General features: G+C 42.5%; 1 long non-coding RNA gene across 2 annotated transcripts in view; it reads left to right on the forward strand.

Moving 5' to 3' along the window:
• Positions 1-19,748, forward strand: part of LOC142057473 (uncharacterized) — a 28,763-nt gene extending 9,015 nt beyond the window's left edge. Inside the window, exons 2-4 of one of the 2 annotated variants that reach the window (XR_012660646.1) lie at positions 9,334-9,530; positions 13,212-13,277; positions 13,868-19,748. This is a non-coding gene — a long non-coding RNA (uncharacterized LOC142057473). The remainder of the gene's footprint in view (positions 1-9,333; positions 9,531-13,211; positions 13,278-13,867) is intronic. The other variant, XR_012660645.1, reaches the window with a different exon arrangement.
• Positions 19,749-23,945: the final 4,197 nt, after the last annotated feature.

Raw genomic sequence — 23,945 nt, forward strand, 5'->3', positions numbered from 1 at the left:
GGCATTGTAAAGCTGGATGAGCACCCACAAGGCATAACTTCAAGGGTAAGACCCTTATACGATGTAGATTCTGTAACAGCAGACATCACGGTGTAGTCTGCCGGTTTTCAGTTTCTTGTTCTTACTGTATGAGCAAGACTGGATGCTCGTCTGTTATTTAGGACTTCTTATTCGTAATGATCATAAAGGAGGTGAAAAGTTAGAGTAAATTTTAAATTTGTGTGCTGCTGGAGCCAAAGTCATAAGAATTGCATCTTTCAGACTCAATCACCCGTGCAAACTTCCATCTTGGAATGGGAACAATTCCTTCAAGGCACAAATTATCCTCTCCAGTTTGGAGTGAACAGCTGGAAATTGCTGAAAGGTCTGCTCCTCAGAAAGAGGGGAAATGTGGTAAGATGCATTGTGTAGGATGTGCGTTTATCTTTCACTGAAGTATCAACACTTGTGTTTCTAAGACTGGCTCCAGAAGGAACATCCTTCCGTTTTCATCTTAGAATTTTGGTTAATTCCATGCTTACAGACAATTAAACAAATGAGCTCCTACATGTAGCAAGTAGCCCCCCCCCCCCGCTTTTTTTTTCCCTTCTCCATAAAAACACTCCTACTGAATCTGAAAGCAAGGTTTACACAAGAAAATCTTTACCCTGAGAGTGAATGCTGTGGCTTGATTTCTCTGCCAAGACTCCAGGCTTCTCAAAAGCTTAGTTATAAGCATGTAGGATCCCCAGCTAAGAGTTATATTGCATAGCAAGTGCTTGTAATAATTTATGAACTGGAATTAGAGCTGTAGAGTGATTTCTAATGCTCTAATGCTTGTAATGTTGGAAATAGTGCATTCATACAGCATGTTATAAGTACATAATGTGCTTAATTACTAATTAAGACATGACTAGCCAAAACACTAGCTATCATGCCTAAATCTTCTATTTTATTTTTCTTTTTTTCAGAATAGAGTTATGCCAAATCTGAAAAGTCATGAACTGAAAGTAGTTGAAAATAATATCAAAATTAGTGTCAAAACACTCAGGCATAGTTATGAGCTCTGAAGTTTAACACCAAATGAGGTTCTGATCCTTGGTTTTACTGTGGCAATAGGCAAATATTTGGGTAAGGAATACATAAGGAACAACAGTCCTATACTTCATGTTGGATGTTCCTTAGAAGAAAACACCTCTTACACTGTCCCATCACAGGGTGACACCCATTGATGACTCCTTTCTGCTCACATTTCAGTTTCTACTCTCTTAAATGAAAAAAAAAAAACTATATATATACACTTAGCACAAGAGAAGGTCCCTTTCCATGCTGTTTAAGCCACAGACTATATGCAAGTCATGTGAATGATGGAATATTTTATACTGCAAAGCCTATTACATTACATATACATTGAACAACATCCTAGACCAAGTCTCCCCTGACCTACTTGAGCAAATAATTCTCTTGTGTATGGAGATCATGATTTGTCTCATTTTCAAGTGTCTCTTGCTAGCAGTGGTTGAGCCAGAAAGTATTTTGTTTTCCTTAGTTGTTATGTTTGTATTTATCTGTGTGTGTGTGTATGCACATGTGCATGTTGACGCATGAAAAGACAAGGCAAACATATGATAAAGGCTAACATTTGAAAAGGTTGTTTTGGAGTATTAAAACCTATCTGCATTGGGATATCATACACCTATGAAAAAGACGATTTTTATTACCCTGATAAGGACTTGGTAGGAGAACAACAAGTGGCTTAACTTAATTGAAAAAAATTGCATGGTTTGAATGACTCCACATATTGTTAACATAAAATGGGGATAAATGGAATAAATTGGCAGTTGTTTATACAGAGGCATTGTAAATCTAAATGAGCATTCATAAGGAAAGACCTTACTGATAAGACCCTTATATGACATAGATTCTACATCAGTGGTTATTGCTGTGTAGTCTGCTGTTCCACAATTTCTTTTTTTTTTTACTATATGATGAAGACTTAATGTTTGAAAAGATGTGTGATATTGTTAGCTTTGTGGCTATGGAAAAATTTTCAGTTGAGGCAGCATAGATAAAAAGGCTGCAGGAAAAGCATCAGGAAGGGAATGTCTTTGCTCCATGGGTGCTGGTAGATGATTGTTGAAACCGAGTTGCTCCCTGGAAGTTTGAGCCAGGTTCTGGTAGCTGGAAAAAGAGATGATTACTGTAGGGTTGTCTCTGAAAAACTAAATTTTATCTGTAGATAAAGCAATTATAAAGGTACCGTATGCACTGCTATCACGGTACTAATTTCTTACATGCTTGGGAAAGTAATGTGAGAGACTTTGGACAGCCCTCATTGTTCACAGGGAAGGTCATATGGGGTAGGCTTTGCAGGTGCAGCCTTTTGTAGCGTTCTTTGCAAGAAGAGGGATTGTAATGTCGGGAAACCTCTGTAGACCCGAATTCTTTTTCAACCATTTTGTGATTTGAGTTCTGAAACCTGATTTTTCATATATGAATTCATGAATACAATTAAAAAGAACTTGTATCTTCAATAGAATTCCTTATGATGGTCTTCTAATGTTGTATTTTCTCCCTACTCAATGGAAGACATCTCAGGTATCCATCTCAGCTGAAATTTCAGCTTCCGTTTATATTGCAGGAACGTGGTTAAAATCAATATGCTGATTAATTTTATTACTTTGTTCTTTTATTTGATGCATCTATATCCCACTGCCAGATACACTTAACAGAGATATAAACTGAGCAGCAAAGTTAACTAGCACATGTAAGCAAGTACAAACTAAAGGTCTAAAATACCTCTCAAGCTGTCTGCTCTTCTCAATAACACTCTGGAAATACTCTGGTTAAACAACTAATTATCCTCAAAGCATCCTCTGAAGTTGATTAAACTTGGTCTTTGCCTGAGAAAGGGACTTTGAATAGTATACCCTCTGAGACATGAGGCATCTATCTGGGCAACTGTGAGGATGTGGTACCTGCACCCTGACAGCATGTTAGAGAGAGAGCCAGCATGCATCACTCCTCCCCCTCTGCCTACCCTAGTTTCTACTGGGAGAAAACCTGTAAGAAACTCAAGGAAGAATCCGTGGTGGCCTCCACCAGTCCCCTCATCTGGACATTGAGGGACTGAGACTTTAGGACACAGTGCAGAAGGCATTGCATTTGCCGCATAGTTTGTGTGTAGCACCAGTGTCCTCTGGCTGATGAATTCCTAGGCTGAAAATGTGGAGAAGTGTTTTTTTCCAGATATAGAGGACTACAGTCATAAGCAATCCAAGGCAAGGTACTGGATTTGGACTGGCAAACTGAATTTGGAAGCCAACAGAGTTTATGCAACATGGGAGTAGTGTGGCCCCAGGGGACAAACCTGGATGTGCAGCTACCTTCCACCCCCTCTTATTTCTCAGCTGCGTGACATCTGAGTTAAGCAAGTCCACACCTATAAGAGAGACTTCTGACTCCTTAGCCAACTGAACAGGCAGAAACAGCCCTGGCTACTGCTTCTAGCAGTCACACTCCGAAACAATGTGGGACCCAAGCAGGAGATTTTACGCTTGGGGGTCAAATTCTTGAGGGAATATAAAATGGTCCCCTCATGTCTTCTACACTGGGGGAGGGATGAGTCATCCTTGCTGCAGAGTGTTATGCATTGAGCATGGATGGGATTTTTCAGTGCATTCAGCTCTGACCTAATAGCTTTCTTATTGGTCTCAAGCAGAACAGAAGAGGTCCAGAGCTAGCTATTTATTGCAGCTATTTAAGTATATGGTGCAAGTAATACCTCGTAGGTGAAACTTGCAGGAAGTCTGAGGGTATCTGGGTGAATGTTTGAGCCACGGGGAAGGGGAGTCGCAAAGAAGGAGTTTCCTTCTCAGCTCTCTTGGCTTTTGTTCTCAAAAGATTTAAAACAGGTTTTGCCTGGATAAACCAAGTGGCTTTTCCCAACTCCGTCATTTAAGTCTATGGTGCCCAAACTGAATGGCCTTTAATGTTAGTCTTTAAATCTTTTAATGTAGTGATTAAACATGACAGGGATTAAGTCCCTGTCCAATAGCAGCTCACCTGGGTGCGTTGTTGGTTAGATGCAAAGCACAAAGCCAAATGCTCTTAAGCACCCAAGCATACTGCCGTTTCAAAACATAGCAAGCCCTGTCACGTCTTGTGATTAGGACGCATTTCTTTTTTATTGAAGATAGAGTGGAACAAAAAGCTGATAAAAAGAAAGTCTTGCAGAGAAAAAAAACCAGATTGTGGACACAGATTAGAACAGAAATTGGAGGGTCTTATCCTAAGTACTTTTAAATATATATATAGTATGGTTTAGATATATTTATGAGGTACCTAGTCTAATGGAAAAAACTCACAAGTTCATAATTTCCTGAAGTATCCAGGCAAGAGACTAAATTACGCATACAAGGCAAATCAAGTAGAGTTCGACACAAAAACCATTAACTAATAAAAACATTCTTCTTGTTGCCAAGTTGCCTAAAAATCTCCCAGGAAATGTCAGAAAGAAGGTGCCTGTGTGAGCTCTGGAGCCTTTAATTATATCCGCACACAGCTTATTTATTCTTGCAGGATTTTTGCCTCAGTATGTTTTTTTCCCTCCTCCTCATTTTATGTGAGTCTTAAGGTTAACATACATTCATGCATGATTTAAACCCTGTTCTGGAGACAATGTCTTTTTTCCTCATTGGCCTTTTCCTATGATGCTAATTACTATAGCAACTGAGGGCTTCACATGGCTTTACTTTGATAACACCTCAAAGAGATTATTAGGTAGCATTACTGCATTTTACAGATTATCAATAGAAAGTTTGAGGTAAAAAGTAAAGTAAGTTTATTCATTTTTTGAGGGGGAAAACGCCATTGTAAGAAAACTAAATTGTCCATTGAAAGGTTTCGCTTTTACCTGGAAACCCCTCTGGGAAGTGTGATGCGTCACTCTGGAAGTGTGATACTTTTATTTTTTTTCTTCCAGAAAAAGAAAATGAAAAATTTTCCTTCCACCTGCTTGAATTTAAGAGGAATTAAAGTTAATTCCTTAGTTATGAAAGGGATTTTGCACTGGCTCCAAATATTTAATTTGAAATCTCTTCTCTTAAAAAGTAGTAAACTCCATCAGTGGAACAGAGTCCTTGGCAAGTTGAGTCTCCTAATGCATATTGGCTGTACAAGGGTTACGTGACGCTACATGCTGTGTCAGGTGGGAACAAGATTGGGAGCCTGGATTTCCAAAAAGCAAAGAAAACTCATGGATTTGTCATATTGTTGATACTTGTGAACATGCCAAGAGCCAGGACAATAATGCGAGTTTCCCTGCAGGACCAGTGCCAGGTACACAGTGAAGAAGGTGGCAGAGAGCAGCTGCCTTGTGTGGGGTGGCTGAGGCTTCCAGGAGAGCTGGGAGGTTTTGTTAGAAAGCTTCGTTGGCATTTCTGGACAGAAAAGAGAAAAAAAAAAAAAAGGGAGCCTCAACACCTCTTAGCTCTCAAGTGTAGAAGATTTTGCTTTAATCTTTCTACTTTTTCTTTGCACACTGCCTTGCACCTCTCGCTCTCTGATGCCACATGCTCACCCTTCTCCGTATTGCTGGTTCTCCCCAGGCTTGTTGTATGATGTTTTATTTATACATTGCTCTGCCTTGCTGAACACCAGTTCCTGCTTTGCTCTTTCATGCTGTCACTACTCAGCCAGCCCCAGTTTTCCTTTTCTACTCCCCATGCATGCTTTTTGACTCGTCATCTTGCCAGCCTCCAAACCTGTGCATCCCCCATTTTGCCCTCCTAGTCTTCTTTGCCTTTTCCCACTCTAGGTGCTGGTCCTCACCTGCTCCCTGCCTCCCCCAAACCCTGCAGGCGATGTTGATCCCTGTCCACTCCACGTCTGAATCAGGTGCCTTCTTACACGGGCCTTGGACGGTGTCAGTGCTTTTCTGTTTCTGCTGGTCCTCAGCCTGAAGCATCTCGGAGCCATGGAAGTGCTACTCTGGGCAAAAGGGAGCACATCTGGCACACGATGGTCACTTTGAGCGAGGGGATCTTTATGGGGATGGAGGGGCTGTGGAGGTTGGTAAGGCTGCTCATGGATGAGCAAGATGTGTAAAACGATCCTTCAGCAGACCGGGAAGGGTGAGGGGGCAGAGGAATAGTGGGGAGGGAGCATGGGTGGCAGGCAGGGGCTGAGGCGGGAGACGACCCTGGTCTTCCAAGGTAGCCTTTTAGACAGCCCCATTATTGCCGGCTCCTCTCCAGGGTTTACTTCTCCTGTCCCCTCTGAGGGAGCAAGAGTTAATGCAGAGGGTGGCAGCTGGACATGGCCAAAGCCCTTGGCATGCCTGCGTGGCCTGGGTGCCTGCACCTGCCTCCTTCACTCTCCCTGACCCGGAGCCCTCTGTGCACACAGGGCTGTCTCCTCCCTCAGGCAGAAAGGCGGCGCGAAGCAGGCGCTGTTTCGACCCTACTCTCTATTTTTTGTTGCAGGGTGGCGTGATCTGGCTATGATTTTGTGGGGAGGAGGAAAGGGTGCTGTGGCCCTTCACAAAATCCCTTTGCACAAGCTGCTGCTGGAAGCAAGTCACCCTCTGACTGGGAGAGATTTTTCTACATGGGAGATTATTTGAAGCAATGTGGGTGGGCAGGGGTGGTCACAGGAGTCCTCCAGCTAAGCTGCTGCCTAACCCTAATTTTGAGGTTGAGGAGGGCTGAAGAAATGGGGAACTGGTGCATAAATTGAGGACAAAGCACACTGAAACCGAAAAGGCTGCACTGTAACAAGGAGACACACCACCTACATGGCAAAGAAACTGTAGTGTACTTACTGCTGGACATATCTGTACCTTATTTTTGAAAACTCTTCATCTGTATGGGTAGTACAGCTGAGTTAAGTTTAAGGAAACAAAGACCTTGCCCAAAGGTATTCTCCATCCCAGCAAATGAACTGAAAATATAAAACATATGGGGCAATCTGATTTTTAACAATGCTTAAAAAAAAAAAAAAGCTTTTACTGTGTATTTTAAAGAGTTTCAAGGACAGCAAAAATCACTGGCATGATTTAGCTGTATCCGGAGAGCTGATGCAATCCATATCAGTAGGGAATCTCTTAAGACATCTGGGCAGGGTTACTGCTGATGGTGTCTGCTGGATGTCTTTGCAGTGTTAATAGGCAATATGTGGATGTTTTGGGGCCCCCATTCTGGATTCCTCTCTTTAAGCCTGTCATTTCTGTTTCCCTTGTTTGCTGATGGTCACCAGCTGGGTCCTGACTGTGGGTCTGGGCTGTCCCACCAAATGAGCATGCATATTTCAGCCCATGGTGCCTCAGACCCCCAGAAAGTACAAGTAGAAATGCTAGAGGCCTTTCTGATAGCTTCAGTTGGTGTGTTTTGCTATTGTTTGTATTTATTTTGGGCTGAAAGCCTCACAAAGGAGGATTTAAATTCCCCTTGCACTGAGTTTCGCAGGCAAAGTAATAATGAGCATTGAAAATGAAAGTGCCTGTGTCATACCCTCCATGGAGAGAAGTAGTTGCTGAAGGCAGCAGGTGCCTTGAACATTGCCACAGTGATGGTCATTACAGTAAGCAAAGGTCCCAGGAAACCTATAAGCTTATAAAAACCCTTTTCAGCTAAAATAAGTCGCTGCAGCTTCCCTCCCACAGATGACCAGAGATTTACTCAGTTTGCACTCAGTTTATGATCCTCCCAAAGTGCTTATAGCCTCTTCTGAACTCCTCCATACGATTAACCCCCAGCTCCTGCTAACCGCCCATACGGTCCAAAAATAATTTATATCTTTATGCTTTTAAATATCCCTGTTGTTGAGGGGAAATCCCTGCTGTTTCCTCCTCAGCTTTCTCTTTGCTGCTCTCTCCCTCACTGGCAAGGATTAGGATTGACTGCAGCTGACTTCGCTGTCTCACTCCTGGGATCTGGCTTGCTGCAGGGGGTCTGAAGGATGCAGTGAGGTGAAGGAGCAGGTGAGGGGCCAAGGGGCCAGCTGAAAGCTTTCAGGTAAATGGTGCCAGGCTCACCGTGTTTCCCTCTGAGTTTTGAGCTGGCAGTACATCCTGACAGGTCTGGCCCCACGGCTGGGCTGGCTGCAGTCGTGGTGGGAAGCTCAAGCCGTTCTCTTTATTTTGATTTATTTAACCATTTCAAACAGTTTTGTAGGAACAGAGCTGTAAGATTTTCTTTGATTTTTAAAGGGTGTGGGCTTTCTTTTTTAGAGCTGAATTCTTTGTTGTCAAAATAGGTGCATAACTTTGAGATCCCAAAAGCCTGTTTTAGTACCTGTGAATAGACTACACGATTCTTTTACAAACTGTCACTTTAAAGTTCTTTTCTTTCTCTCCTCTGGATCTTAATGAACCTTACCGAGAGTAAGGCATGAGCCAATTCAGTGTTTACTAATATTCTGTGTTGGCAAAACAACACAAAATCACTTTTTTTTTTTTTTTTTTTGTGGAGGGAGGAAGGAAATAATTATAAAAAATCTGTAAGGATGTATATCTATGCGTGCATGCATGCATGTACACGTGCTAGTTTTGATTCAGAAGTGGAAGTGATGGCATCTAACATTGACAGAATACAAGTGTGTTTTTTACTCCCATCAGGCTTTTTCATAAGGCTAAAGCACTGTTGCAGGACTCTACTGTTTGTTGATTTTCAAAAATGCAATGGATTATTATCCCATTGAAATTGCTATGAATTTTAATGGACATGAGCTATTAACACACTGAATAAAAACTAAAAGACCTGGCTTTTCTCTTGCCTATTTGAAATATGGCATTTTGTTATTATTGTTGTAATTCTTGCTGCCAGTCTGAGGTGCTGACACTAAATTTCAATATTTTTGAAGACTCTTCTGGAAAAACAAAAAGAATCCTGCATCAGCACGGGCGACTCACATTCCACTGTAATTGGTACATTATAATTTTCCCTCTTCTTGTTTTCCTTCTGGTTTTCAAAAGTACTTTTTAGTTTCTCCAAATCACTTTGTAAATTTACATTCTGGCTTAGCTCGTCTATTTTTCTGTTTCAGAAAAGTCAAGTCAAGTTGACCTGGCAAAGCAAATTAGTCTTGTTCAAATGAGATGGGTTTCACTGAAGTCTTAGTTCCCAAGTTCCACACTCCCCTAACTGCTGAGCTGCATTTCTCTACACAGATGCAAAGCTGTCCAGCTGGAGGAGTTGTTACTTGTAAAGGCATGGGTAGGGAAGAAAGTTTTTTCTCCTCCTGTGTTACCTGTATATCCAAGAGCAACTCCAAGCCTTTGGGTGGGGTGCCTGCAGGGCAAGCCTAAGGATGAGTGGTGATGGAAGGGATCTTAACTCTGCTTTTTTTTTTCAGGATTCACATACATGCTTACACTCTGCCACAGTCGCTTTGGTCTTCCCTGGATCATTTTTAACTCAAGATGCCCATCTCAGCTGAACTTCAAAAAATCCAGGAAAGCACATCACCTGTTTACAGGGAGCAGGGATGCAGAACCAAGTGATATGGGAGCAACTGTGCAATTCCAGCTGATGCCATTGCAGAGGCTGAAGGTATCAGACTCATCTTGTTTCATTTTTTGTTTTAAAGTTACCCTGTATCCTGCTGGTGCCAGCAGAGAAGCTTGAACTGGAGATAATCACTTAGGCAAGCTTGTCCTTTCTGTTTCATTGACTTTCATCTGTTCAAAAAGTTTTATATGCTTGGAGCTGCTTAAAGACTTTTGACTTTACAGGTTTTTTTCACTTAAATCCTTGTACCTATCTATGACCGGCTTGAGATGTCTTATGCAGACAGAGAACTTGATTGTGAAAGATCTGTGAATAAGTATTTCAGCTTGTTAATATTCTCTCCCTGGTGCCAGACAGCAAAATATCTGTGTACGTATTTAAATGCCAACCATTCTAAGCACTCATTCAAAGCTTATATTGCTTATTGCAAAACATCATCAACTTTCTGATGATTAACTATGTACCAGAACAGCCCCTCTATACAAAAAATAAAAATTAAAAAGCAGATCAGGTTGATGGTGCTCTCAGCTGTATTTGTTTCTGTCAGTATGTGTTCAGGGACCGAAGAAGAGAGGTGTGTGAAATTCTTCCCAGGCCATGCTTGGCTATTTTTCGCTCCTGGTCTGCCTGGCTCTCCCCTTTGGCTGTGCTCAGAGCATGAACTATTAGGCAGAAGTAGGGAAAATCTCAGAGAGAATGCACATCCCTCAAAACAGTAGCTTGTCCTTTACAGAAGAAAGAGCTTGTAGCAGGTAATGATTTACATGTCTCTAAGGGAAAGGAAAACTTCTTATCAATTAATATTTTCATATGAAGTGAAATTTCAAGTTACTAAGCAAAAAGAAACACAGATAATGTGTGGATAGAGGCATCAAATTAATCTTTTCACCGGGGCTTTTGCAAAATGCTACCTAAGAAAAAATTAAGTGTGTGAAAACCTATGTCACACTTAACTGCAAGCAGAGTGATGGCATAATTAACTAGGATAGCTGGAGATGAGGCCACATTAGAAGATCAGGTGAGAGAAGTGGAGTTAAAATAGCACAGAAATAAGAACTGTGCAGCAGAAGAAATACTGTGACAGGGAAAATGGCTTGAAACTGCCATCCATACACACAAAGGAATATCTCTTGCACTTTAAATTCAAGTCATAGCAGACTTCAGAACCTGTGCTACCTTGGAAGCGATAGAACATCTCTAAAAACATACCGAAACAAGGAAAAAGGTGGAACATTTCTGAAATACTCAAAACTTTTGTGTGTTTCATGGCATCTCTATTTGGCCACAAACCTTTGTTCCTAGGTTAGCCATTTTGCCCGCTTTGAGTCCCTCAAGAGTCAGCAGAGAGAGAGGGACTCCTGCTTGGCATCTCCAAAAGTGGTAGTGCATCCCTGCTTGTTCATACAGTCCCTGAGAGCAACAGGGTGGGCCTTACTGAAAATTTTAACACAGAGAATGCTGAAAGAAGTGGGATATGGCACATATGCCAGAGTTGGTTCTATTTTTCCATTTCAAACCTTCAAAAAAAAACCCAAAACATTTGGTTTTAGTGAAACCACTAAGAAAAAAATGGAATTAATGTATCTGTTCTTCCAGTGTGTTTCAATTCTAGCAACAACACATGAAAACTGTCAATAAAAGCAATAATGAGTGAGTATGAGTTACCATGTGTGATCATATGGGGTGAAAGTGAGACCGGTTAGGGAAATAGAGGGTATCTTCATTTCTCTCTAGAAGCAAAAACACCATCTCCAAGTTTTCACTTGGACAGCTGCCATCTCCTGCTGTCCTCAGTGGTTCCCAGGTTACTCACGGCTCTTCTACTTTGCACCGATGTTGAAATTTTCTCTCAATGGCTTGTGTCAGTTTACTAATGTTTCCTGAAAAGCACTGTGCTCAGAGCTTCTCTCTGCTTTTCCCTGCTAACTTCCAAGCGGGAGCATCACTCGCTGAAAGTTTGGCTGCTTGGGAACTGAGCTGAACTGTGGGGCTGGTTTTCATTTTTGTGCTTTTGCAGACTCTGTCTCTTTTTGTCTCCCTGTGGCCTCATTTAGCTTCTCCCAGCTTTTTCCCATTTGCTGCTGCAGGAGAGCAGGGCCTGCTACTCCATAACCAGCTACTCCTGCATCTTCTCCAGCATCCTCTCTGGGACAGTGGGAAGTGCCAGGTCTAGCAGTTAAAGGTCTGAGAAATGCTGGAGCAAGGTAGTTAAAAAGAATCTTCTCTGAGGGGAAAAAATTTGCTCTCGCCCACCCTCAAAGACTGCTTTATGTCCTGTAGCCTACGCTGGAAGATAAGCGCCGCTGAAGTCAAATCGCATCTTTATTTTTAGCACTTAACGTATTCTCTTTTTTCCATGTACATTTCCATTCCCTTTTAATTTGTGAAACTCCTGGCCTTGGTTGCCTCCGGTGGGAAGGAACTGCATGAGGCAGTATGCTGTGGGGAAGGATTGCTTTTCACCCTTTGCCTTTCATTTTTAGCAGATGCCCTCCTGCTCGTGTATGATGGCAAATGATGAACAGGATTCACTTTCTTTGGTGCCATTCATTATTTTGAACACCTTTATCTTTTCCCTCCTCTGAAGCGAGCAGGTTTGATTTTACTATTCATCTAGAAGCTTTTCATGCCTCTAATTATTTTCATTGTCATTTCTGAACTCATTTAATTTCTGCATTGTCCTTCTCAAGGTGTCCAGAACTGATCACAATGTGCTAAGTTGGGGTGATAAAAAGTATTTTCAGTATTGCTTCTCTGTTCCATTCTTTCCCTTCCTAAATATTCCCTTTTTTTATCACTGCAAGACATCTCTGACAAAATGTCTACGGTGACACCCAAGTGTTTTTCTGACTCTTGACAGTTAAATTTAGAAGCCAGGAGATGTGGTTCATATTATTCTCAGAAGTCATCATCTTCTGTTTGAAAATGTTGCATTGATCTGTGATGGCGTCTTGCTTTGCTGGTATCTCATCCAAGCTCCTCTCCTGGTTTACTTAAAAGTTTTTGCTTTCCACCATTTCCACTCTCCTGTTTCTTTATTCGTTTTCAAATTTCCTCAGCAAGAAATCTTTTGTCACTTGACTGCCCTGGACTGTTTTATATCTGCATTTTATTCCTCTCCATCTCCAGAGCCTGAGTTTAGCTATACTTGCTACAAGATAACTTGAGTTATCTTGTACTTTTTAGTATTGTCCATTTTTAAAATACTTTAAATCCAGGTCAGATCAAGGCATTACCATGATTTATCAGTGGGTCTGATAGTCTTTGGCTTGACTAGTCTGTACTTATGAAAAAACCACTTCTTCAACTAGGATAAATCACTGAGGTTCACTGGGAAGCACAGGTGCCGATCAGCTCATCAATCATGCAGGCTGCAGAAGGCCACAGTACAGCAAATAATAGTAATTGACTGATAATTTGTGGGCTTTTCTTTTTCATTAGACCTACAAACCTACTGACCTACAAACAAGGAGAATAGCATAACTGTGTATTTCATGATTACGTCAGCCAGCACAGGGGCAGATTGGCTGATCAGAAAAGAACAACATTCCAAACTTTTTTTTTTTTAAATAAAAATGCTTACCCAGGAATAGCTTAAGCAATTTTCATGACTGAAAAGTAGTAACAGATTAAAAATGTAATTATGTATTTTTAAAACATTTAAAAAAACCCCTTTTATTCTCTCTGAATTGCCAGTTTCTGACTTGGGGACTCTGTTTCCAGGGCAACAGTTGATAACGTAACAAACACTAAAGGAAGTACATGAGAGAATTCCCTCTTCTATTTTAGGTGAGTTATGTCCCTCTGTTATTGCTAAGGAAATGAGTAGTATTTTACACTGAAACTTATTTATCATGCAGGTCTGAGTGAAGTACAGAGAGCCTTTGCAGTATGTTTGTTACTTGATGTTTGCCAAGAGATGGAGCTGCAGAGTCAGACACCTACCAAGCCTGACCCCCGTAAATCAGGAGTGATATAATAAAACCCTTAGCAACAAAAGCCTGTAGTCTCTCATACTGATACACGCTACTCTTCCCCCAGTGATGATGGGCTTGAGTGGGGCACTTAGCCAACTCTGTCCCATCTAGTCCAACTTATTTCATTAATCTGTGGTTCAGAAAAGCCAAGAAACAAGCTGTATTAATCTTGGTAGATCCTGGCCTCTGCTCAGATAACGCTATAGAAAATGCTTGGCAGTCCCAAGTTGAGCAGTAACAGGATGAAAATGGCTGGCCTCTTGGACTTGCCTTATAACGTCCCTTCCCTACGTACACTCTGTCAAAATGCCGCTTGTGCTGCACAGCTCTTACTCAGCAAGTAATTCTCAGGGTCTACCTCCACAATTTAGGCTTTGCTCAAAACCTCATCTCAATTTCTAGGCACCTACAGTGTGAGACAGAAGAAATCGATTCCCAAGCTGCCAGAGACCTGAGTTTGTCAAGCCACAAACTGTCCTTCCCCATATGGATTTGTGGGCTTAGCTCTGGAAGCCATAAACCTATATTAGTACAGAGCAAAGCCAAGTAATTTTGGAGCAAACCTCAGGTTCAGCTCCAGGTTAATGCAGTGATCTGGTATCTCTGAGCCAGCTCTCATCCACACCACGCTCCCATCCTTCCTGTCCCATCATCCTGGTGGGTGGAATGGGTCCAGGTTTGTGTGTGCCTGCCCATAACAACCCAGGATTGCCTGGAGCTACTTAGGGATTACATACAAGCACGATGAGTGGGGAGTCTGCTGAGCTAATTGGGGTCCCAATCTTATCCAAGCCCTGGGGGATTCTCAGAATAGACCATAGTTCCTGCAAACCAACTCACTCCAGCCTCTGAGTCTTCCCACACCACATCTGCCACATCAGTTCTCATGCAAAAAAAGAGCCAGGAAAGGGCAAGAATGGACTCACACAAGTACCCTCTTGCACCTGTGAGCAGTCGGGGCATTTCTCTATTTTAAAATCTGTGTTCTGCTTCATTTCCTTAATCAAAATCCTTGTGCTTACTGATTTTATTGGTGAGAACCAATGGTAGGTCGTGGGATAAATTCTCCCTCAATCATGGTCATGGGTGAGGGAGGAAAGGAGAGAGGGAGGTGAGTACAAGGAGGTGAGTCTGTCTCTGCTTTTCGCTTTGCAGTACGAACCCCAGCTCTGTGCAAACCAGTTTTGAACTTTTCTTCCAATAAAGATTTCACTTTTTGTGCTAAGTGGTACATCAATAAGAGAATGACTCAAAACTAAATAGATTAGAAGAAAGACCACTTGCTTATTTGCTAAACAGGATTGACAGAAGTCCTTTTTCCTCCCTGTTTTTTCATGGGAAAAGGCTGACCTTGGTTCTATGTATAACTCCAGGAGAAATATCTTGGCTGCGAATACTGAACAGAGTGGGGGGGTTCAAGTACTTTTGGGGATAAGGATCAGGCAGTGTGTGTCTAGTTGGTATTTCCTTTTGGGTGTCATGAGCAACTCTTTGTTTGCTAATTTCTGAAATTTCTGTTCTTCCCTAACTTTGGGCTATGGTTGGCCCCGGCTGACAGATATCCTGAAAATTTAGCATGGCAACCCCAAACTGTCTTTGGAGTTTTAGACTACACAGAGCTTGGTGAAATATTTTTTTTACCTGACTGCCCAGTGAAAAGCCTGTTTGTCAATCAGTCTGTCATTTGGTTGTTGGGTGGGGAAGGAAATCCAAAAATAGTACTGGAGAGGAATGGACTATTATCCATGCTTGTAGGTGGCAGGTGGCTGGTCAAAATACATGTGCCTTTTGGCCATGTATGGATACAAAATAGCATAACACACATTGTCTCTTGCTGTGGTGTCGAATGAAAGAAGAGAGGAATTTGAGATGTTTAAGAGAAAAAAAAAAAATCTATCTGCTGAAAACCTGACTTCAGATAATAACTTCTTGAAGTACCTGTGGCTTTTTTAGTGAGGCAAATAAATTATGATTTTTTAAACCAAAATAACTCCCTTAGACTTAAGGTCTTCTGACATATGGACCCACAGGTCCATACACTCCACTGGTGCTGTGACTCCCAGTTTTCACAGCCATGTCCCCGAGCCCAACAAGTTACTGTGGAGCCTGCACTGGACTGGTGGGACTGCTAGCTTGGTCACTGGCTGTGGTTCAGGTGTATTATGCCTGTTCCTCACCTCTGAATCCCACATCACTGGTTAGAAACTGTAGCTCTGGGTAATCCCTGGCAGCTCACTGAACCTCTGTGCCTCAGCCTGCCTGCATTGGTAAATGGAAACATCAGTAATGGATAAACATAATGATATGTTCTGTCATAGCTTAAAGATGTTCTGCTTTATACGGGTAAGCAATGCTTTCTTTCTATCCCTGGTTTAGAGACATGGTTGCTGACAGAGAATTGGGTAAGTGACTCAGCGTGGAGCTCACCAAATTCAAGAGAAATCTCTTAGAGACTTCACTTAGCATTGGAGAGATGCCAGTATATTTATGTACGTATATCAGCTGATGAAAATACCGCTTGTTTGGCATTTTTGCTCTGTGCAAGACCTTGGAGAATTTGGTTCTATCTCCTGTGCATATTCATCTGAGTTTTCAGGGAGCAGGTCCATGCACTGGAGAGCAGACAAACCACATATGTATGAGCTGAGCTGTGTTTTAATTAAGCAATTGAGAGCAATATTTTTTCACTGCACATACTTGATATTCTAAATAATGTAATTACGTGCACACACTTTGTTTATTAAAGTGGCTCTATTAAAGTGCTATAATTAAGTAACCACCTTTTGTTGGAGCAGCTCTATATTCTACATTGTAAAACTGCTTTCCCCAAGTACAAAACGTGCCCCAGCACTCAGTTGCCCCTTGAGGCCATGTTAGAAATTGCAAATGCTCTGCTCCACCTTACCCAGGAGCTGAATGGGTATGGCCATCAAAACATACCAACTTTCAGCAGAAGAAGTAGGCTTTGGTGGTGACTTCTGGAGTTAATTCTTGAGAGCAGACAAAACCTTTAATCACTATTTAAATAACAGCTTTTCTCACTCTCTAGCTAAAGTGCTACATTAAGCTGATGCTAAATACTTAAGGAATGTATCAGGTCAAGCAGACATCTCATGGACATTCCAGTTTTGCTCCTGTGGTAAGCCATGGGGTAATGTGATTCAGACTTTATTGATTTTAAAAGTCATGGGATGCTGAGACTAGTTGAGTCCCTCTCCTTCTTGTGCTTACCTGTTTGTGGAACAGCAATTCAGTGTCGCTTATAATGGGATTGTAATGGGGTGAGTTCACACAACGTTACTTGAAAAATAATTTGCCTGTGTATTATTGACTGATGTCATACATAAGACTGAAGAGTGGGAAAAGAGAAACATGACACATTCGTGCTTTTAAGGTGGAAGTACAAATGGAGGAGCTTAGAGTGGCTGGACAACGGATGGCAATGGTCCCTTCAGCTGGCCAAGCATTTTCCAGTGAAGAATATTTCTGATAAAAAACGGTTATTTGAACCCAGAGTATTTCATGGACACGTCTCAGGGTTGATTATTGTTCAGCATCCACAGGCAGGGGTCTCCCAGCTGTAGCAAATCTTGGAGGCAGACCCCCTGGGAGGGTCTCTAGGTCTGGCTAAGGGGGAAAAAAGTACTGGCAGGTTTCACAGCTACTCAGCACTGACTAGTAGAGGTGAAATGACTGATGATAAGAGAATATTTTTTTTATATTCGGGCAGGACACAACAGCTGCTGGTATCCCAGTTTTTGACAGGTTTCCTGTGAAGGATGTGAGAAACAGATGAACACCTGGGGTTGATAGTAGTAGGGCAGATGGACTAAGATCACTCCTACCTCATGGCTGTCAGATTATTTATTTTAAAAGCTATTCCATTTTTCTCTAAAAAACTTCTTTTTCATTCCAGGTACGTGATTACAGTGGGGATTGTAGTCCACATCGCAAAAAAACATTTATCACTGGTTTATATCTAAGACATCAGAAAATGCCTCTAACTGAGTAAAGAAATAACTAAGAACTGTGTAGGCACGAAGACCCAATGTTTGTCTCAGCTTTCTGGAAATTCCTTCAGGACAACATGAATAACGTTTTCTAGGGTAATATATGTAACAGCAGTTTGCCCTTTGGGTGGCTTGGGATGAATGTAACAGCTCTTGGAAAATTCAGGTTTGGCTCCATTATTGCTACATGTTGGGGTGAGCAGCTTAAAAGACCCACAGGGATCGCCTTTGCTCTCAGACCTTTTTCTCTGACATTTGTTAACGTCACTGCTGTTAGGTTTAAGACTTACCATAGCATATGGGCTCCAGTTCAGGGGTCTGTTCGTTCATCACTGTGCGGTGGGTTGGGTTACACATGTTCCACTGTTGCTAATGCCAGGTACTGGAAAAGAGACATCAAGCCTTACAGCTTCTGGCGCTGTCATTCATGGTACTTTTCACAAGCCGCACATTCACTTGGAAAAATAATTTAAAAAAAAAAAGTAAAAAGGCGATGCCTTTCTTCTGTGCTCATGGTTCAAGCTGTTCCCTCCGAGTCTCCTGCACTGTGTTGATATGGCAACAGGCTGCCAGATTTTACATCAAAAGCAGCACTGCAGCTCTTCATTCTGACAATTTGTGGTTGTTGATTCAAGATATTGGGAGAACTTTCTTCACTGCTTCCCTTACCTCTCCAGACCTTCAAGGTCAATCTATTTTTCTTCCTACAAAGCCATCAGGTTATTTCCTTTCCTATTGCAGTCCCCTCTGGAACACTCCATCCAGTGCAATATACACCTCTTTGGAGAGGTATAGGCAATGCCTGGCTGTTTTGGATGTATATTTTAGCCATGCCAAGTGCCTGCAATTCCTGGACCATTAAGCTGTTGGAAAGCCTAGTTCCAGTGAAAATCTGCCTGGTTTCCCACCAGCTCACAAGCTCAGGCTTCTGATCGGTGGCCCTGAGATGGGCCTGCCTTTCTGACAGCTTTTGAGTTGGGGCATAGGTTTGAGCACTGTCCTGTGGTTTCCCATACTGCTTGGCTGTCTTAATCCAGTTGCTGGCATGGTTTTGGACCAGTACAGACTACCAGCTGCAGACACTGGGCTCTGTGAGAAGAGAGGCATTTGCCAAGGGCTGTTTCTGCCCAGGCAGCCTGGATATAACCATCCTATTTGCGAGAGGAGAGGGGTTTGCCACACAGGGGAGAGCTGGGCTCTGCTGTTTGGCCTCAGTGTCAGAGCACAGCCCCTGGCCTGGCCTATTTTACCAGTGCAGAGAAGCTAGTGATCCAGGGCAGGCTGCTCTCATGGCAGACCAGGCTGTGCAAAGCAGTCCTCTTCAGATGGCTTGGGGCTGGCTGCCTCTAAAGCAGGCTGGAGGCAGCCCAGTGGCACGGCTGGGCACCATGTGCTACCCTCTGGCTCTGTGGCTGTTGTCGTTGTTGCTGCTGCTATTACTGCTATTGCTACTGTGATGATGATAATGTGTGACTTTTTGAGCTCCCAACCTCCAAAATGATCTGAAGGCTCTGCTCTAAACTACCACAGGAATATTTAACGGCAGGAAATTGAGGATGCAAGCTTTGTGCCCAGGGCTGTGGCATCAAAGCCTGCAGGAGCATATGAAGGTCATGAGCAGACTGGGGCCGTGCTGGAGGGTGGCAGCGGGTGGAGAGACTCAGAGCTGCTGCAGCCACTTCTGTACTGTCTGGCATGAGATGCTCCTGAAGCCCACTGTTGCCCACAGCCAGGCACGAACAAAGATTTATCTGGTGTGGAAGATCATCAGAGGCCAGGGCTGAACTGGAGAACTGAGTTATTTGAGAGCGTATGGACCCTTGGGGTTTAAACTAGCAGTCGTGAAGCCCTAGCCCTGCAACTTCTTATGTCCTCAGGACCTCCAGTGCTGCTGCTCAGGGGTGTGTTGCTGTGCTGCCCATCCACAGGATTTCTCCCAGGTGTGCTGGAGACTTCCTTGAAGACTGACAACTGCCCTGTCCTGCCTTCCAGTGGCCCCTTGGGAGTCATGGGGCTGGAAATATCACTAACAGGAACAGCAGCAAGCAGGTATTTCTGTTTCCTCCCCTAGACCGATGGGTGTTGCATATCTAAGTATTGTCTCTTCTTGTGGGATGTCCAAAATGGCATGGCTGCTCCCCTGGTTTGCAGCTCCAGTTAGTGGCAGCATTTGTGAGAGCTCATGGTGGGTCCTTCCTGCTTGAATGCATCCATTTTATCATGCCAATTAGCTCAATTCAGTGTGCGAGAAATATGTGAAAATTCCTTTTTCCTAAAAGAACATAAATGTTTTAATATAATTTGACCATTTTAAGAAATTATTTCTTTTACTTTGAGAGATGAGGAAACAGAGTTTGGGAATATAACATAGTCACCTTGGTTCAGTGAACCAAAGCTTCAGGGATACAGTTTTTCAGGATGACTAGTTTTACAGTCTTGGCGGAATTTCTCCTTTTAATTAAAAACAAGCAATTTTCAGAACATGTTACATGCATTTTGAATAAGAACTATTCTAGGACCTTGCAAAGCTAAATCTGAAATAGGTATCTTTAAGCTTAAATAAGTGATCCACTGCTACAGGACGTAAAGAGAAGGGGTAAACGTTTCCACTGTGAATCTTAAGTGCAATATTCTTTTCATTTTCTTTTAATTGATGGCAAACACAATTCTTGTGTTGTGCACACCAGCACTTTCCAGTTAGTACCATGCTGAATGACTAGATCTTAAGGTGGAAAAAAGAATTCAGGCCTAAAATTCTGCTATTATTTTCATTTAGAATAACAAAACGTGAGTAGAACGGTTGCTGTTTCCTTGCCGTTGCAATCCCGTGTATATTTTCTGTTTTATACCTGTGCTAATGCATCATCTTAGAATGGAAGGAGCTAGCAATTTGTACATTTATTAGTCACGCTCCTCAGCCTCATGGTTTTATTGGAGCTACAACCATGACCTATTTCATGGTTAGCTTCATTCCCACATTTGAAGAACTGGAGATCATGGGAGCGTGACTCCAGAACCAATTATGAATGATAACATTGCTGAATTTCCTAGTACTATTTGTTGCTTTAGTGATAGGCTTTTTTTTCAGGATTGCCTATATAAGGACCAAAATGCGCTTTTACAAACATGTTGAATATGTTAGCTAAGAAGTTTTAGTATTTAGATCAAGCAGGATAGCTGAACCTTGTGTCATTAGTTGCTTGACATGGAGTCTGGTGTTAAAAATACATCCTCAAGGAAAGAACAGGCTCTAAGAAGAGCAATGCCAATCTATTTTTAAAAGATCTTAAAATATTTTTTTATATTTTTAAAGAGACAATATATTCCTTTGTGATTCTTGAAAGACACAGTAAAACCATCCATCCAGTCATTAAATGAGACATACTAGTTGCAGTAGTTGCAAAACTGATAACAAGTCTTGGAGCTTGCAGTGAGTTGTATATCCAAATAGGAATAAACATATCAAGTTAACTCCTGTTACTGGACTGCAGGGTGAAAAAGGGAAAAAGAGGTGACATGTTTTGGTTTTATGCTACTCAAAGTTGACCTTTTTTCCCATTGCAGAAGATAAGATCTATAGGACTCTCTTTCCAGTCTTGGATCTATAGATGATGTTAGACAAGTGAGCCATCTTACACTCACTTTTGAACTTCATGGGATTTCTTGATCAAAAACTTACCTTCATTTGCTCCAAGTTGTTCCATTTTTTAAAAATGTTTTATTCTGCATTTATTTTATGGCATTGCACTGAGCAAATATAATTCAATTCCTTCTCATTGTTTTGCTGATGAGAGATTGTTATTGAAATACAAACCATCTTTCCACTGTCAGTGAATGGTTAACAGTTTTAAAAAGGACTTATCCTGGAAATAGCTATAGTCAAAGACACTGGAATTGCTTTACTTAAGATGAAGTAGTTACCTCATCCACCAGAAACATGATATAATTAATAGGCTGAATTTTTAATCTCTATGGTATTGATAGTGAACTCAAAATGTAATCTTCCTGCATTTTGATTTTTTTCTATTTCATTGTAAAAGTGATCACTCAATACTAATAAGAGGCAGGCTCTTAAAATGTATATTTCTAGTTATTGTGAGTTTATATATGACAGAATCACAGAACAGTTGGAAGGGACCTCTGGAGATGATCGTGTCCAACCCCTCCTGCCTGAGCAGGCACACCCAGAGCAGGGGCACAGGAACGCATCCAGGCAGGGTTTGAATGTCTCCAGGGAAGGAGACTCCACACCCTCCCTGGGCAGCCTGTGCCACTGCGCTGGCACCCTCACAGGGAAGAAGTTTCGTCTCATGTTTAGGTGGAACTTCCTGTGTTCCAGCTTGTGCCCATTGCCCCTTGGCCTGTCGCTGGGCACCACTGAAAAGAGTCCAGTCCCATCATCCTGACACCCACGCTTTAGGTATTTATAAGTATTGCTGAGATCCCCCCTCAGTCTTCTCTTGTCCAGGCTGAACAAACCCAGGTCTCTCAGCCTTTCCTCATAAGGGAGATGCTCCAGTCCCTTGATCATCTTAGTAGCTCTCTGCTGGGCCACGACCTTCTTGAACTGGGGGGCCCAAAACTGGACACAGTACTCCAGATGTGGCCTCACCAGGGCAGAGTAGAGGGGGAGGATAACCTCCCTTGACCTGCTGGCCACACTCCTTTTAATGCAGCCCAGGATACCGTTGGCCTTCTTGGCCCCAAGGGCACAGTGCTGGCTCAGGGTCAGCCTGCTGTGCACCAGCACTCCCAGGTCCTTCTCAGTGGAGCCACTTTCCAGTAGTTCAGCCCCCAGCCTGTCCTGGTGCCTGGGTTTGTTCCCCCCCAGGTGCAGGACCTTGCACTTGCTCTTGTTGAATTTCATCAGGTTCCCCTCGGCCCAGCTCTCCAGCCTGTCCAGGTCTCATTGGATGGCAGCACAGTCTTCTGGCGTATCAGCCACTCCTCCCAGCTTGGTATCATCAGCGAACCTGCTGAGGTTACACTCTATCCCATCATCCAGGTCATTGATGAATATCATTACTTGAGTGTGAAAGCACTTTTAGAAGATACTCTTATTTTTTAAGAATAACTGCCAGTTGTTTCTTACTCCTGTCCCAGCTGCATTAAGGATATGTATTAATCATACCTAGGTATGATTCTGGAGATACCTCCAGAGTGGGAAAGCCATGAGAACATCCAGACATATCATATATGGCTGCGCTTGGATACCTGCATGGGAATGGAGGAAGAGAAAGGGTAAAATCCTCATGTTCTTTCATTACGTACAGATAGACAAAACTCACACTTATACATATTTAGCTTGGTAGTTTTTTCCCCATGCAGCTCCATTTTACTCTGCATCACATATTATGAAAGCTGTTGAAAAGCTTATAGGCTGTTACAACAGAAATGTTTCCCCACCTAAGTACCATCTGCTCATGGGCACTGGAAGTTGAATCTACCAGTTGAACTGCTTGGAGGCAGCAGAAACAACATGCAGAAACATGATCAGAGGGGCATGCTTTATTCTTCTATTTCTTTCTGGTCCTTTGGTGAAACCATGAAATCCTCCTGGCCTAAGGAAAACAAGAGCCTGCCTACTCTTGGTTGTTTTTTTTAAAAGATGTTTGATCTTAGAAGTTGCTAGAATTAAAGCAAATGCCTGAGTATCTGTTATTTCATTTTAAGAGAGTCTACCCTGCCTGTTTACTGGGGAGAGCTTGAAGACATAAAGTGGGTATTTGGTAGTGGCAGAGACATCAGTTAGACTTTCCCCTACCTGTCAAATTAAAACAGAATGACCCTTAATGAGGTCTTAAAATCTGAGATCATAAGCCATTCCCTTCCCTTCCCTTCCCTTCCCTTCCCTTGTAAAGAGATTATCAGGTCTCTGATGCTGATACCAGCACACCTCCTTGTGCCTGCTGTTTCTTCTGAAGCTACATCAAGAAGAAAATAGAAAGTGTTTGCCAACTCCTTTAGTACCTTCTGTGCACATTGGCCCCATAGTTTAAGGGGAAAAAAGCAGTTTCAATGTCAACAGCAGAAGAACGTCACTTTGAAGACGAGACGAAAGCTGTCCCAGCTGGGCCGTTCCCTTATGAAAGGAGGCTGCAGAAGAGAGGAGAGGGAGAAAATGAACTTCTTAGTGCAAGAACCAGGCTTGACTCTGAGCCTTGCTGTTACCTACCTCATTTCCCTTTATCCAGTCCACTCAGACAGCGTTAACATTTTCAACAGCAGTTGTTGCAGTGGGAGTAAGTCACTGTAAGACTGCAGCTTATTATCTAACCTCCTATGGGAAGGATAAAATCCCTGTATTTCAGAAGCCCGTAGTGCTGAGTGCAGTACACCGAGACACAACGCTGAGGTGTCCGTGGCTGTGAAGATTGCAGAAGCACCATACCTGTGCTGCAGCTATGCTAGCTGAGTGTGCTGGGAAGCATTTCTTTTGGTACTTTCAAGGCTAGTTTTGCATTATTTAT

This window comes from Phalacrocorax aristotelis, chromosome 1, assembly GCF_949628215.1.
Source record: "Phalacrocorax aristotelis chromosome 1, bGulAri2.1, whole genome shotgun sequence".
Taxonomy (NCBI): domain Eukaryota; kingdom Metazoa; phylum Chordata; class Aves; order Suliformes; family Phalacrocoracidae; genus Phalacrocorax; species Phalacrocorax aristotelis.